Consider the following 14,345-nt stretch of genomic DNA (forward strand, 5'->3'; position numbering starts at 1 on the left):
AATGGATTAAGAATGGGAAATTTGAAGGAGAGGGATAGAGGGAGATGGTGTGAGAGGTAGTGTGATAGTGGGAAAAGTAGATAGACATGGTGCTTGAGAGGTTAGGAGATGAATGGGGGACGAGTTGGAGTTGATGAAATTATGTGAAGGAGAAGGGGGGCTGTGTTTATCTGAATGTGTGTTTGTGTCAACATGACCAGAGATTAGGCTTGGACTCATCAGTCCTCACTCATTATTATCTGACTCCCACACACACAGTACTCGCGCACACACAATTTTCTCTTGGTTTAATCCATTTGAATTCAATCAATTTTTGACAGCATCCCCATTGATTTCAGCAAAACTTTCCATTGATGTTTGCTCATGGAAGAAAGGGCCAGAAAGTGACTTTTTGGAACTGATTGCCAAAACATTCAGGAGATAAAGGTGCTCAAAGTTAATCCACTTTGCATACCATACCATGAGACTAGAGGTCGACCGATTAATCGGAATGGCCGATTTAATTGGGGACGATTTCAAGTTTTCATAACAATCGGAAATTGGTATTTTTGGGCGCTGATTTGCCAAATTATTCTATATTTTTTTCAACCTTTTATTTAACTAGTCAAGTCAGTTAAGAACACATTCTTATTTTGAATGACTGCCGAGGAACAGTGGGTTAACTGCCTCGTTCAGGGGCAGAACGACAGATGTTCACCGTGTCAGCTCGGGGGATCCAATCTTGCAACCTTACAGTTAACTAGTCCAACGCAATAACGACCTGCCTCTCTCTCTCATTGCACTCCACAAGGAGACTGGCTGTTACGTGAATGCAGTAAGCCAAGGTAAGTTGCTAGCTAGCATTAAACTTATCTTATAAAAAACAATCAATCATAATCACTAGTTAAGGAGAGGCAAACTTCAAGTCAGAGGGGACACAGCCAGTGGTCAGGGATGAGTTGAGGAACGGGAGAAGGTCTGTAGAGATGGTCTGGAGGAGGTGATGTGGATAGGTTATTGGGTAGCCAGCCTTCATTAGTCGCAGGATTTCATCTAGAGAGGGAGGGGAGTAAGAGGTCAAATAGTTCTGTGGGAGTTATGTGTCCCCCGCAACAGGACCTGCTGCTCTGCTTCGCTGCTTCTTAACACACTGCTCCCTTTTTAAATATATATATATATATATATATATATATTTTTTTAACCTTTATTTAACTAGGCAAGTCAGTTAAGAACAAATTCTTATTTTCAATGACGGCCTAGGAACAGTGGGTTAACTGCCTGTTCAAGGGCAGAACGACAGATTTGTACCTTTGTCAGCTTGGGGGTTTGAACTTGCAACCTTAACCCGGAAGCTAGCTGCACCAATGTGCGCCAATGTGTTGGAGGAAAAACCGTCCAACTGAGGTCAGCTTGCAGGCGCCCGGTAGGCCACAAGAAGTCGCTAGAGCATGATGATCCAAGGAAATCCCCCGGCCAAACCCTCCCCTAACCCGAACGACGCTGGGCCAATGGGGCTCCCGGGCCACGGCCGGCTGTGACACAACCCGGAATCGAACTGGCCTTAGACCACTGTGTCACTCGGGAGGCCATATTGTTTTGACAATATCGCAATGTTATTTTTGCGCTAATTCAAAACTCCAGTATTTTTCCTTCATATATTATTGTTCTCCAACTTATTTTTTTAAATAGATTGATTAAAATGCATTTTCTCATGGCTCTCTGTTGTGCCTCTGCAGCAGACCATATGGTGAGCAATATGCTTGAAACATCGAGTTGCAATACATACAGAATCGTGAGATTCGCAACACGTATTGTATTGGCACCTAAGTATCGTGATAATATCCTATTGTGAGATGCCTGGCAATTCCCAGCCCTAGTATTAAGTAGCCACCGGATTGGCTGATGGTGTACATCCCCTGGACAGGATGCTAGTCTATCGTATTAGGCATATTACTCCTTTATGGCCCTGTGTGTGTGTGTGTGTGAATAACTTAGATCCTCCACTGTGTGTGCAGCAGCAGCACAGGGTTGACTGGCCCAGTTATGCTCAGTTATTCACTCTTAGTGGCTCTTTTTGAACATAGTCAAGGGCTTGATGTGACCCCCTGGCCAGCTGCCACTCTCTAAATATTCCTCTTTCAAGTCTTAGGGGGTTTCAGCAGCGGTGAACCTGTGAGGAACAGTCCTTTTTTTCTATATTTTTCCCCGTATCATGGCTGACGTCTTTTAATGTCTATCCCATCTCTCCCCGTCCCTTTCAGCCCTCTGCTTAATTTGTCTTCAATCCTTTCTAGTTTTGTTTTTATCCTCTCCTTGTCTTGTCTGCTGCCCCCCTTCTCTCTTTTTCATCAGCCTGTAGTACATCGACCCATCTTTCATCCTGCCTCTCATCTCCCATTCTTCCTCTCACTTTGCTTTTTCTGCTATCCATTTGTTTTCTTCTTACACTTTTGTTTCCCCCCGCTACTCTCCTGTCTCTCTCAGCTCCATCCTTTTCCTCTCCCTCATTCCCCTCCTCACCATCCAATCCCTGCTCTCTGAAGCTGAGGAGATGTAGGTTTGCTCTGCCATGGAGTCTTGACAGGATGGATGGCAGCTGGTGTCTGTGTTGTCATCTCATCTCCCCTCCAACCTGACTAAACGATCAGGCTCACTGGTAGACAGACAGGCCGGGGCAGGGAGTGCAGAGGCAAGGAGGGTGGCAGTGCGCGGCCCCAGCGTTTACCCAACCTGATTACAGGATCACACACTGCAGGTCAACCCTAATTTCCTGGAGTCCCAACTCATTACCACACCGCTGACCGACGCCTATCAGTCAGGGAGGGAGGGAGGGAGGGGAAGAGAAGGAGGAAGGTGGGAGACGGATGCATAGAGAATGAGTACAGGTCAGAGAAAGGAGAAGAGGGGGTGAAGGAGGGATGGCCAGAAGAGATTGAGATGAGAGAAAGCACAGAGTAAATGATCATAGTTCATAGACAGGGCGAGGAGGATAGGTGTTGCAGTGAGTCAAGGGGATTTTAGTCTCCGATTCAGACAGTAGAGGTAGTAGATCTTAGCTGTTCCGCTGTTATGTAGTTCTGAAGGCTGGATTAGCCAAATGACTTTCACTGTACAGACCAACCAGGAAGGCTCTGCCCACAACAGGAACATGGAAACACACCCTCTTCACCTCACACAGTTGACTCATTATTTTGTACACAGTCTGACACAATCACAGCATATTGTCAGACCTAAGTTTCTCTTAATCCCCATTTTGCCTGTTAAAATGGTGTTTGAACCAGGAGGCATTAGTGATTTTGGAGCCAACAAATATAGACCGGACTCATGCTTCTGTTGTGAGGTTTTGAATACACATCTGCTTGTCCAGTCAATAAGAACACTCACATATTCATTGCAGGTGAGCTATTGATCAAGCCTCTGTCCCCCTGAGACACACACCTCTGAGAGTAGCACTGCCTCTCACATTCTGTGCTTGCATTTTGCCCCTATATTTTGCATCTGATTGACATTTGTGACTGGCTTGTGTAAACCTGAGGGTGTTAAGATGATTCCATTCATTCCTTCAGTCCACCTCTCTTCTCTCTGAGTTTCTGACCCAGGGGCTATGGCAGGGTCTGGATTAAAGAGAGGGGGGAAGAGTTCTTTATTCAGAGCATGTCACAGAGAGACATTGTTAGTCAGAGTGGTATTGCACTTGGCTTCGCGTTGTGATTCAGATTGGATTGGCTTTCTTCATGGTCTCAAGTTGGGCCTATTTGTTTTAGATTACTGCTCTGAAACAGTAATTTGTCTTACAAACCAGAAGAGCTTGAAGTGTCTCACATTCCTCAGCTATTGTCTTTGTACATGTCTGTAAGTTATATAATTAAGCCTAATATGAGGACATATCTTAAACCTGATTAAGTTTATCTTGTTCAGTTATGTGGGAGTCTCTGCAGGAACTAGAAGTGCTAGTGTTTATTACTAGACATTAGGGATGCACCGATATGACATTGTTGGCCGATACTGATATCCGATATTTTCATTGTCAAAAAAAAACTATACTGATAACACATTTTGGGGAATATTCAGAGGTGGCAACTTTCCATGGGAATTGATATTAATACCATTTTAAATGTAGATGTTTTTTGCATGGGATATATTTACCATATCATATGGAGACAGAAACATAAGGTAAAAGGTTTATCATAAGTAGACATAATTGCAAATTATTAAATCCTTCCAATAGAAATAAAAAACTATTTAGTTACAAATTAAACTTTAATTAAATGAGTTGACTCTTCAGATGGGATGATTTCACTGAATAACAAAAGGGAATATTGAATGATCCCCAATGATCCATCACTTCTCCCAAAAACATATTCAACATAGGTAAAATGATAGTCTAGAAACTGAAGCTTTAGATGTCTTCCCCTCAGGCGTCCTTGTCTTCTCCCTGGACCTCCTCCATGTCCACCTCTTGAACATCAGACTCTGAGGCCTCATCTTCACTGTCACTTTCCAACCTTGTTGAGGATGGCTTGTTGTCAGGTTCAAAAAGCCTCAAATTTGCCCAGATGGCCACCAATTTTTCAACCCTTGTATTGGTCAACCTGTTGCGTGCTTTGGTATGTGTTCCCAAACAAGGACCAGTTGTGCTCTGAGGCGGCTGATGTTGGTGGGATTTGGAGGATGATGGAGGCAACCGGGATAAGAGCCTCAGATCCACCAAGTTCCTTCCACCAGGTGGCTGATGAGATATGTTGACACTACTGTCTAGAACCTTGCCCTCATCCAGGCCAAGGTTGCGAGACACAATAGTGATGACACCATAGGCCTTGTTGATCTCTGCACCAGACAGGATGCTCTTGCCAGCATACTTGGGGTCCAATATGTACGGGCTTCAGGCAGAAGTCTTCACGCTTTTTGATTTATTTCAGAACTACAGTTTCCTCTGCTTGGAGCAACAGTGAAGTGGGAAGGGCAGTATGGATTTCTTCTCTTACATCTGCAAGCAGAGTCTGAACATCAGACAGGATGGCATTGTCTCCCTAAATCTGTGCAATGGCTACTGCTATAGGTTTCAGGCGTTTCAGGCTGCTTACCACTCTCTCCCAAAATACATCATCCAGGAGGATCCTCTTGAGGGGGCTGTCCATTTCGGCAGACTGTGATATGGCCATTTCTTGGAGAGACTCCTTCCCCTCCAGGAGACAAACATGATAACAACACCACCCCAACGGGTGTTGCTGGGCGGCTTCAATGTGGTGCTCTTATTCTTCTCACTTTGCTTGATGAGGTAGTTTGCTGCTATAACTTCAAGACCCTTCACATACTAACCATTTCCTTGGCTCTCTTGTAGATTGTTTTTAGTACCATGATGTCCTTGAAGAGCAGATTCAATGCATGAGCAGCACAGCCAATGGGTGTGATGTGAGGGTAGGACTCCTCCACTTTAGACCAAGCAGCCTTCATGTTTGCAGCATTGTCTGTCACCAGAGCAAATACCTTCTGTGGTTCAAGGTCATTGATGACTACCTTCAGCTCATCTGCAATGAAGAGACCAATATGTCTGTTGTCCCTTATGTCTGTGCTCTTGTAGAATACTGGTTGAGGGGTGAGATGATGTAGTTAATTATTCCTTGCCCACGAACATTCAACCACCCATCGTAGATGATTGCAATGCAGTCTGCTTTCTCTATGATTTGCTTGACCTTCACTTGAACTCTGTTGAACTATGCATCCAGCAAATGAGTAGATAAAGCATGTCTGGTTGGAGGGGTATATGCTGGGCAAAGAATATTCTACACTGTCTGAGCCAAGGACTACATGCTTTATGGTAAGTTTTGATTACAATACTGGGTGGGGTGAATATATTTTATGACATGTTTTTTTGTGTTAACTAGTAAATAGTAGCCTACAGCTACTATTTAATAATTTCTAACTTGTTAACAATTTCTGCTAGTTAGTATTTGCTACCATGTGTATTTTTGCTTGCTGGAGCCTGCTAACTGAGGAGTGTTAATGCACTTGTTTCCATCCTATAGGGCCTTTCTGAGAGTATCTGTTTAATCTAACTGCTTAACTATTTATCTGTACATGGAATTGTATTTTTTTTTCTCTCCCTTTTTTCTAATCTTTACAGGAAAATGCCACAGGACTATCTGATGTGTAGAGCCATTTCATTGCAGCTAATGTAGAAGGAAAAGCAGTGTACATTTGCAAATAATGTGCCAAATCATATGTGAAGAATGCAACAAAGATGCATAATCATCTGGCCAAGTGCATAAAGTTCCCTCACCACTTACAACAAGCAACCTCTGACAAAAGTCCCTCTATTTCTATTTGAGGTGAAAATGATGAATCGGACATTATCGATAGCAACAGCTCACGATCCTCTGGGAATCAAATGTTTTTTTGACTCAATGGAGGAACGTAGTCAGAGAAATGCTGATTAATGTCTTGCTCGAGCTGTGTATGCAACTGGTTCACCTCTGATCCTCACAGAACATTTCTCAATGTTCTTTGCCCAGCGTACACCCATCCAACCAGACATGCTTTATCTACTCATTTTCTGGATGCATAGTTCAACAGAGTTCAAGGGAAGGTCAAGCAAATGACAGAGAAAGCAGACTGTATTGCAATCATCTCTGATGGGTGGTCGAATATGGGCAAGGAATAATAAACTGAAAATATTTTTGGGAGATGTGATGGCTCATTGGGGATCAACCAGGATTTCATCATACATGTCAAGCAGTTACGTTTCTGATCGGTCTGTCCGATGCCTCTCTTTCTCGGTGCACACTGTCACTGTGTCCTTTTCCATCTTGTCCAGCTGTGTATGTAACATTTCACGTAAACCCTGTTCCCTGTCTGCATCGAAGTAGCGGTCCTTGTACCTAGCATCAAGATTGATGGTGACACAGTAAAGAGGTGACACTGCTGCAGACGCTGTTGATTAGCTTATTTCTCCAGTCAGTTGTTCGAATGGCGCTCGGAGTGTGTTCATGTTTCAAACATGTTCTCAAATGCCATTGAAATGGCAGCAGCGGTATGAGAACCAGCACATTCTTGAGCATGCAGTACGGCCTTCCTCAGTATGAAATCCTTGTCGACCCACTGTGCAGTCAAACTCCGCATGCTCACGGGGCTGACATCGCTGGTCTAAATGTCAGTCCTGAAGCTAATAGCAGTGAGCTCATAGATGTACGTCTCAACAATACTGTGTAACTCCGGTAGGGCAACATCGGAAAAATAGTGTGTACCGGGGCTTGACCAGTCGGGGAAAGCCAACATCCACAACAGAGAAGGGTTGATTGTCAAGGGCAATGAATTCCTTTATCTTGGCGTTAATGGATTTTGCCTTTGAGTTGTCTCACTGACATTTTCTTACTCTTTCAATTGACTGCTGGACTTGAACTTGTTTGGTTGTTGGAAGAGTGCGCTTCGTATTTTTCTGCTTTTGTTCTGTGTAGCGCTGTATTTTTCGTGGCGTCAATACGTCATCTACCTACGTTATATAGGTATGCACGTCAGCTTTAACATCGGTTTTGCATATTGGCGTAAGACATCGGGCCGATGTTGGCATTTGTTACTAATATAGGCCCTTTCCGATATGCTGACCGATTTATTGTGCATCCCTACTAGACATAATGAAGTGTTTTAACAATTCTGCTGTGTGGCATCAGTCAGGTTTTACCTCAAATCAGACACCTCACTAAATGAATCCCGCTCCTCCATGGGGGAGACGGGGCCACCTCAGCCATGTCGACAGAGGGAGAGGGAAGGAGACAGACGGACTTCTCCTACACCAGAGACTCGAACTGTTCAGCCAGGGAGAGAGAGGCCAGACAGACCGCACTGTTATTGGAGTCTCACTGAGATCGTCTTCCGATTGAACTACTGGGGCGTTACTTTGTACTGTCTGGCTGGACTTTCCTTGCTAAACTTACACTACACATTCACAAAAGTATTAAGTAGAGGTACCTGAGTCCTTTCAGATTGGAGGTCGACCGATTTAATTGGAATGGCTGACTAATTTGGGACGATTTCAAGTTTTCATAACACTTTAATCTTTATTTAACGAGGCAAGTCAGTTAAGAACACGTTCTTATTTTCAATGACTGCTTAGGAACGGTGGGTTAACTGCCTTGTTCAGGGGCTGAACGACATTTTTACCTTGTCAGGATTCAATCTGGCAACCTTATGGTTAACTAGTCCAACGCTCTAACCACTTGCCTCACGAGGACCCCGCATGTTATGCGAATGCAGTAAGAAGCCAAGGTAAGTTGCTAGCTAACATTAAACTTATCTTATAAAAAACAATCAATCATAATCACTAGTTATAACTACACATGGTTGAGGATATTACTAGTTTATCTAGCGTGTCCTGCGTTGCATATAATCGATGCGGTGCGCATTTGCAAAAAAGGACTGTCTTTGCTCCAACATGTACCTAACCATAAACACCAATGCCTTTCTTAAAATCAATACACAGAAGTATATATTTTAAACCTGCAAATTTAGCTAAAAGAAATCCAGGTTAGCAGGCAATATTAACCAGGTGAAATTGTGTCACTTCTCTTACGTTCATTGCACGCAGAGTCAGGGTATATACAACAGTTTGGGCCGCCTGGCTCATTGCGAACGAATTTGCCAGAATTTTACGTAATTATGACATAACATTGAAGGTTGTACAATGTAACAGGGATATTTAGACTAATGGATGCCACCCATTAGATAAAATATGGAATGGTTCCGTATTTCACTGAAAGAATAAACGTTTTGTTTTCAAGATGATATTTTACGGATTCGACCATATTAATGACCTAAGGCTTGTATTTCTGTGTGTTATCCTGCTATAATTAAGTCTATGATTTGATAGAGCAGTCTGACTGAGCGAAGGTAGGCTCCAGCAGGCTCATAAGCATTCATTCAAACAGCACTTGTGCGTTTTGCCAGCAGCTCTGCTGTTTATGCCTTCAAGCCCATCAACTCCTGAGATTAGACTGGTGTAACGATGTGATGTTAAATGGCTAGCTAGTTAGCGGGGTGCGCGCTAATAGTGTTTCAAACATCACTCGCTCTTAGACTTGGAGTAGTTGTTCCCCTTGCTCTGCATGTGTAACGCTGCTTCGGGGGTGGCTGTTGTCGTTATGTTCCTGGTTCGAGAAATAATCGGAATCGGCGTTGAAAAATCATAATTGGTCGTCCTTCAGTTCAGATACACTTAGTCAGCGGTTTGTTTCTATGTGTCTTGCATCAATGTTTTTTGTAATGGTTGTTTTTCACAATGAACTCACACTCCTCTCGTCTCAATCTCTTGTTTGTGTTCTCCTTCTCTGCAGCAGGACAGGAGGCCCAGGCAAACAGAGGGACACAGCCAGAGACGCAGACAGACAGACGTACAGATAGAGGACTGCTCCCAGACTGACAGACAGAGGGCCCAGCTGGCCCAGCCATGGCATCAGCCAGCAGCACAGATGTTTGAGGGACTTTGATCTGGGTGAGTACCAACTGGGTTGGAGATAAGGGGTGAAGGGGTGTACCAACACTGGGAAGTTGGGTGATTTTGGGTGGGGCAGTGACTGGTGACTGGTTTGAAGAGACTGAGGGAAATGTTGAGAGAGAAAAAAATAACTAGGTGTGGGAGAATTTTTTTTGACAGAGGAAGGTTACTTTTAGATGGGAGAAGGTGTGAGATTCAGGGTTTGAATAAATGAATGACGCAAAGAAATGAAAGAGGAAAGAGGACAAAGATAGACAAATGAGAGGAAAGAGGGTGGATGCAAAGACAGCACAATTAGAAGTAGGTGGCAGCATTGAATCATTCAATATATGATTCAGATGTCTGTCTTCAAAAAGCTAAAGTAACACTTCATTTCTAATAAAGGACTTTCAGGTGTGAAAAGGGGAATAATTATCAGTGTTGGTGTGAGAGATGAGGGAGGGGAGGATATTGTAACTGTAAATGACCTGTGACAGAACTGTAAACTGGAGAGAACGGAGGATTTGTATGAAATAAAGTGTTTTTAGAAGTTCTAGTCAACTTAACAAATCGTGAAATATGATCTGAAACAACCCACTAGATGGAACAAAAGGTGAACAGAATCCGTTATGTAGAAATTGACCATCGCCCACACGGTATTTCTCAGATTAAAGTACCGTAATTTCTGGACTATTAAGCGCACCTGAATATAAACCGCACCCACTGAATTATGAAAAAATATGTATTTTGTACATAAATAAGCCGCACATGTCTATAAGCCGCAGGTGCCTACCAGTACATTGAAACAACTTTACACAGCCTTTAAACGAAACACTGCTTGCAACAAAAATTAAACAGCCTACGAAGAAAGTCATTGGTCACTGTCTTCCTCCTCCTGTGCACTGAAACCACTGAAGTCATCTCCTTCGGTGTTGGAGTTGAATAGCCTCAGAATTGCTTCATCCGATGTTGGATCGTTTTCATTGTCGCTCCTGTCACTTTCATCCGGAGGCAAATTCCCTGCTGAGCTCAAGCTGCCCCTTCAACACGCAGCAGTCCAGCCTTTCGAAACCCGTTGATGATAGTGGATTTTTTGACAATGCTCCACGTTGTCAGGACCCACTGGCAGACTTGACCATAAGTTGCTCTTCGCATGCGGCCTGTTTTAGTGAAGGATTTCTCCCCACTTGTCATCCAAGCCTCCCACTGAACACGGAGCGCCACCTTAAATGCATGATTTACACTGATGTCAAGTGGCTGCAAATACTTTGGGCCATCTGCTTTTCTTCCATCTGAAATCTTTTGTTGTCTTTTTGCACTGAGTCAGTTCCTCACGCTGCTGTTTCCAACGTCTTATCGACTCATTAAGGCCAAGCTCCCGTGCAGCAGCTCTATTTCCTTTTCCATCAGCCAGATCGATAGCCTTCAACTTGAAAGCTGTATCATATGCATTTCTCCATGTCTTTGCCATGATGAGGGTGACAAAATTACTACGGTAATCAAAATGATGGGAAGTTTGAGCGTGCTCGATTTACTTCACATTATGTGAGGCTGCTTAGTTTTTTGGCGGCATGAATCTTGTGAAAGCGGGAAAAATCCACAAATTAGCCGCGTCATTGTATAAACCGCGGGAATAAAGTAGCGGCTTATAGGAAATTACGGTATGTATGTTAAAATAGTTCTGTGTGCTTATTGTGTGTGAAGGCCCTCCTGCATGCTGTTGTGTGTGTGTGTATAAGTGATGTGCGGGGCAGTGATCAGAGACCAGTGTCTCTTTATGGAGACAGAGTAATTAGTTCAGGACTTTAGAGGACCTGTCACTGGGTTTCTCTCATACCCCAGCCCCCTTCCACCTCACCTTATCCGCTCATCCGTCAGTGGCTCCATCCCCTGTCCCCCTCCCTCACGGCTGCTCCAGGTAATTGACTCTACTTAATTGACGGTACAATTCTCCCGGATCCGGGATGGGTCGTTCCAAGAGGTTTTAATTAACCTGTCTGAATTGTCAGCAACTACACTAATTAGCATAGCGCAACGGTCAAATAATCTTACGAGAAAATATTCATATTCATGAAATCACAAATGAAATACAGTGAAACACAGCTTAGCCTTTTGTTAATCACCCTGTCGTCTCAGATTTTGAAATTATGCTTTACAGCGATAGCAAGACAAGCGTTTGTATGTTTATCGATAGCCTAGCATAGCATTATGTCCAGCTAGCAGCAGGAAGCTTGGTCACGAAAATCAGAAAAGCTGTCAAATTAACAGTTTACCTTTGATCTTCGGATGTTTTCACGGACAAGACTCACAGACAGCAAATATTCCTTTTGTTCCATAAAGATTATTTTTATACCCAAATACCTCTGTTCGTTTGTCACGTTATGTTCAGAAATCCACCGGAAATAGCGGTCACGACAACTCCAAATTATATCCATAATATCGACAGAAACATGGCAAACATGTTTTATAATCAATCCTCAAGGTGTTTTTCAGATATCTATTCGATAATATATCAACCGGAAGAATTGGCTTTTCAGTAGGACAGGGAGGAAAAATGGCTACCTCTCTCTTTTACGCAAGAATCACTCTGAGAGCCATCAGCTGGCCACTTACGCAATGTGGTCGTTTACGCTCATTCTTCAACATAAAGGCGTGAAACTACGTCTAAAGGCTGTAGATACCTTAGAGAAGACGTAGAAAAATGAATCTGGTTGATATCCCTTTAAATGGAGGATAGGCATGAAAAGGAACAGAAGGGTTTCAAAATAAGAGGCACTTCCTGATTGGATTTTTTTTATACTCACAGACAATATTTTGACAGTTTTTTGGAAACTTTAGAGTGTTTTCTATCCTAAGCTGTCAATTATATGCATATTCTAGCATCTGGTCCTGAGAAATAGACCGTTTACTTTGGGCATGTTATTTTTCAAAAAATGAAAATAGTGCCCCCTCGCTTCAAGAGGTTTAAAGGTCTTTTCACAGTAATTGTTGGGGACGTATTACCGCCCAGCGGCCAACTTTGACCAACTGTGCTCTACATTCACTGACTGGCATCGCCTGTCGTTTGGCAACCTGGAAAGGTGTTTGATTCCTCTCCCTTTATTTCACTTTCACTTTCTTTCACTCTCTCTTTCTTTCACTCTCTCAATCACTCTCTTCTCTTTCACCTGGTTTCTGTCTCACATTCAGCCTCCTGGTTCTAATTCCAGTTGCTGCGGCAACCCTGCAGCTGTTCTGCCGGTGACTCCCCCAGTCTCAAACAGGCTGCTTGTGTAGAGTTGCTTAATGATTAGGTTTTATTTCTATTTCTCCTCCTGAAGGGCCACAATCCAACTGTGATCAGCTCCTCTACCACCCTGTATATCCCTCTTTCCTTCTTTCCTTTCCTCACTTTTGCCTATTTTCCCAGCCACACCTTCCCTTAAGCATCTACAGGTACTTGCTCTGTGATGTGCTGTTGTTTACGTTTACCGGTTTGTGAATTGTTTCCTTTGAGTGGGGACTTTCTCACTCCATCACTCTCTCCACGTCATTGTCTGGTGTTGTCACTATGAGTCTGCGGGAACTGAATCAGTCTCGGTGGTGAGTTTGACTGGCCGGGTGGAGATTGGAATGTGCCAGACTCTAATGACCATTAGAGTGTGTTAATCTGTGAGAGGTGTGGCTGGGGGAAAGTTAACTCCGGCACAGACTGACAGGATGGACTGGAAGATTAAAGGGTCTGGCTGCTGAGAGTGATGGCTGGAGTATTATGTTGAGGATAAGCTGCAGTGAGGAGAATGGGTAATGTTAAACAAAACTGGTGTGCTCTGAGAAGCAGTGAGGACTTTTAAAATGTCACCCGGCACTGTGCGTGCGTGCGCATCTGTGCACACCAAACACTTGAGCAGCCTTATCTGCCTGGCATTTCCAACCTCAGAGAATACTGCTGCAGCCGGCGCTATCTGATGACTCACCAAAAGGCCTCCCTGAGAGAACATATTGAGAGGCAGCGAGCACAGGTACACTTAACCTTAACTTGAATTAGGAAAGGTCAGACGGGGAGGGTGAGGTACGAGGTGGTGACAGCCACTTACAGCACTGTTATTGTTTGGATCTTATCTTAATAGACTCTGGCTTGGTGGATGTGATGCCTGTTTCCTGCCAGGCAGCTTTGCACAGCGCTCTGTGGTCAGATAATACACTGATCCTGGATCAGACTGGATGTTAAGTTGACAACATGCATCACTGAGATGGCGAAGTGGTCTGGAATCAAGTTGCAAAAGTTGCAAAGCTTTACAATTCTGTATATTTGTCTCAGTCCCAGTCCTGAGTCAAGACGGTGTTGCGTCTGAGTACTGACTAGACGCGGTGGCCTATAGACGCCAGCCACCACACACACACACCAAGGTGTCTGGAGTATAGATGTACTCAACACTTCATCACAACCGCAGGGCTTTAAAAAGAAACAGTTTGGCCACAGCTACAGGTGGTGGCATCTCTGTTAGTCTTCATGCACTGCTTCGTCACCTTCCACAGAGAGGAGCTGCTCTTTCTCAGCATTCACTGTATAACTAACTCACTGTTTAATTAATGTATGGATAATATACATGTAGAAAGGTGAGATGGAAGTACGTAAAGCATTTAAAATAGCGCTGCAGAAATGTAAATGAGGGAAGGAGTGTGTTCGTGCGTGCGGTATGAGGTGCAGTGTGTAAATGTGGTAATTGGGAAGCAGAGTGACGTCGGGGCACCGGAAGAGTAGCCCCTGTCGCATGGCGAGCAGCAGATGGATAGAGCTGAACTTATTAGTGCTGCTGCCTTCTCCTCCTTTCCGCAAGTTGAAAAGAGCAACACGAGAAGACGGAAAGAGGGAGAGCACAGCTTTTCCTTCTTTACCTCCATCTCTAACCCCTCCCTC

The 14,345-nt window shown here is 43.8% G+C and overlaps 1 protein-coding gene across 2 annotated transcripts in view; it reads left to right on the plus strand.

Annotated features, from left to right (window-relative positions):
• LOC118374905 (speckle-type POZ protein-like) overlaps window positions 1–14,345 on the plus strand; it is a 116,909-nt gene that overhangs the window by 14,931 nt on the left and 87,633 nt on the right. For both annotated transcript variants that reach the window (XM_052491552.1, XM_052491553.1), the window contains exon 2: window positions 9,306–9,463. The gene's annotated coding sequence lies outside the window, so the exon portion shown is untranslated. The remainder of the gene's footprint in view (window positions 1–9,305; window positions 9,464–14,345) is intronic.

This window comes from Oncorhynchus keta, chromosome 32, assembly GCF_023373465.1.
Source record: "Oncorhynchus keta strain PuntledgeMale-10-30-2019 chromosome 32, Oket_V2, whole genome shotgun sequence".
Taxonomy (NCBI): Eukaryota; Metazoa; Chordata; class Actinopteri; order Salmoniformes; family Salmonidae; genus Oncorhynchus; species Oncorhynchus keta.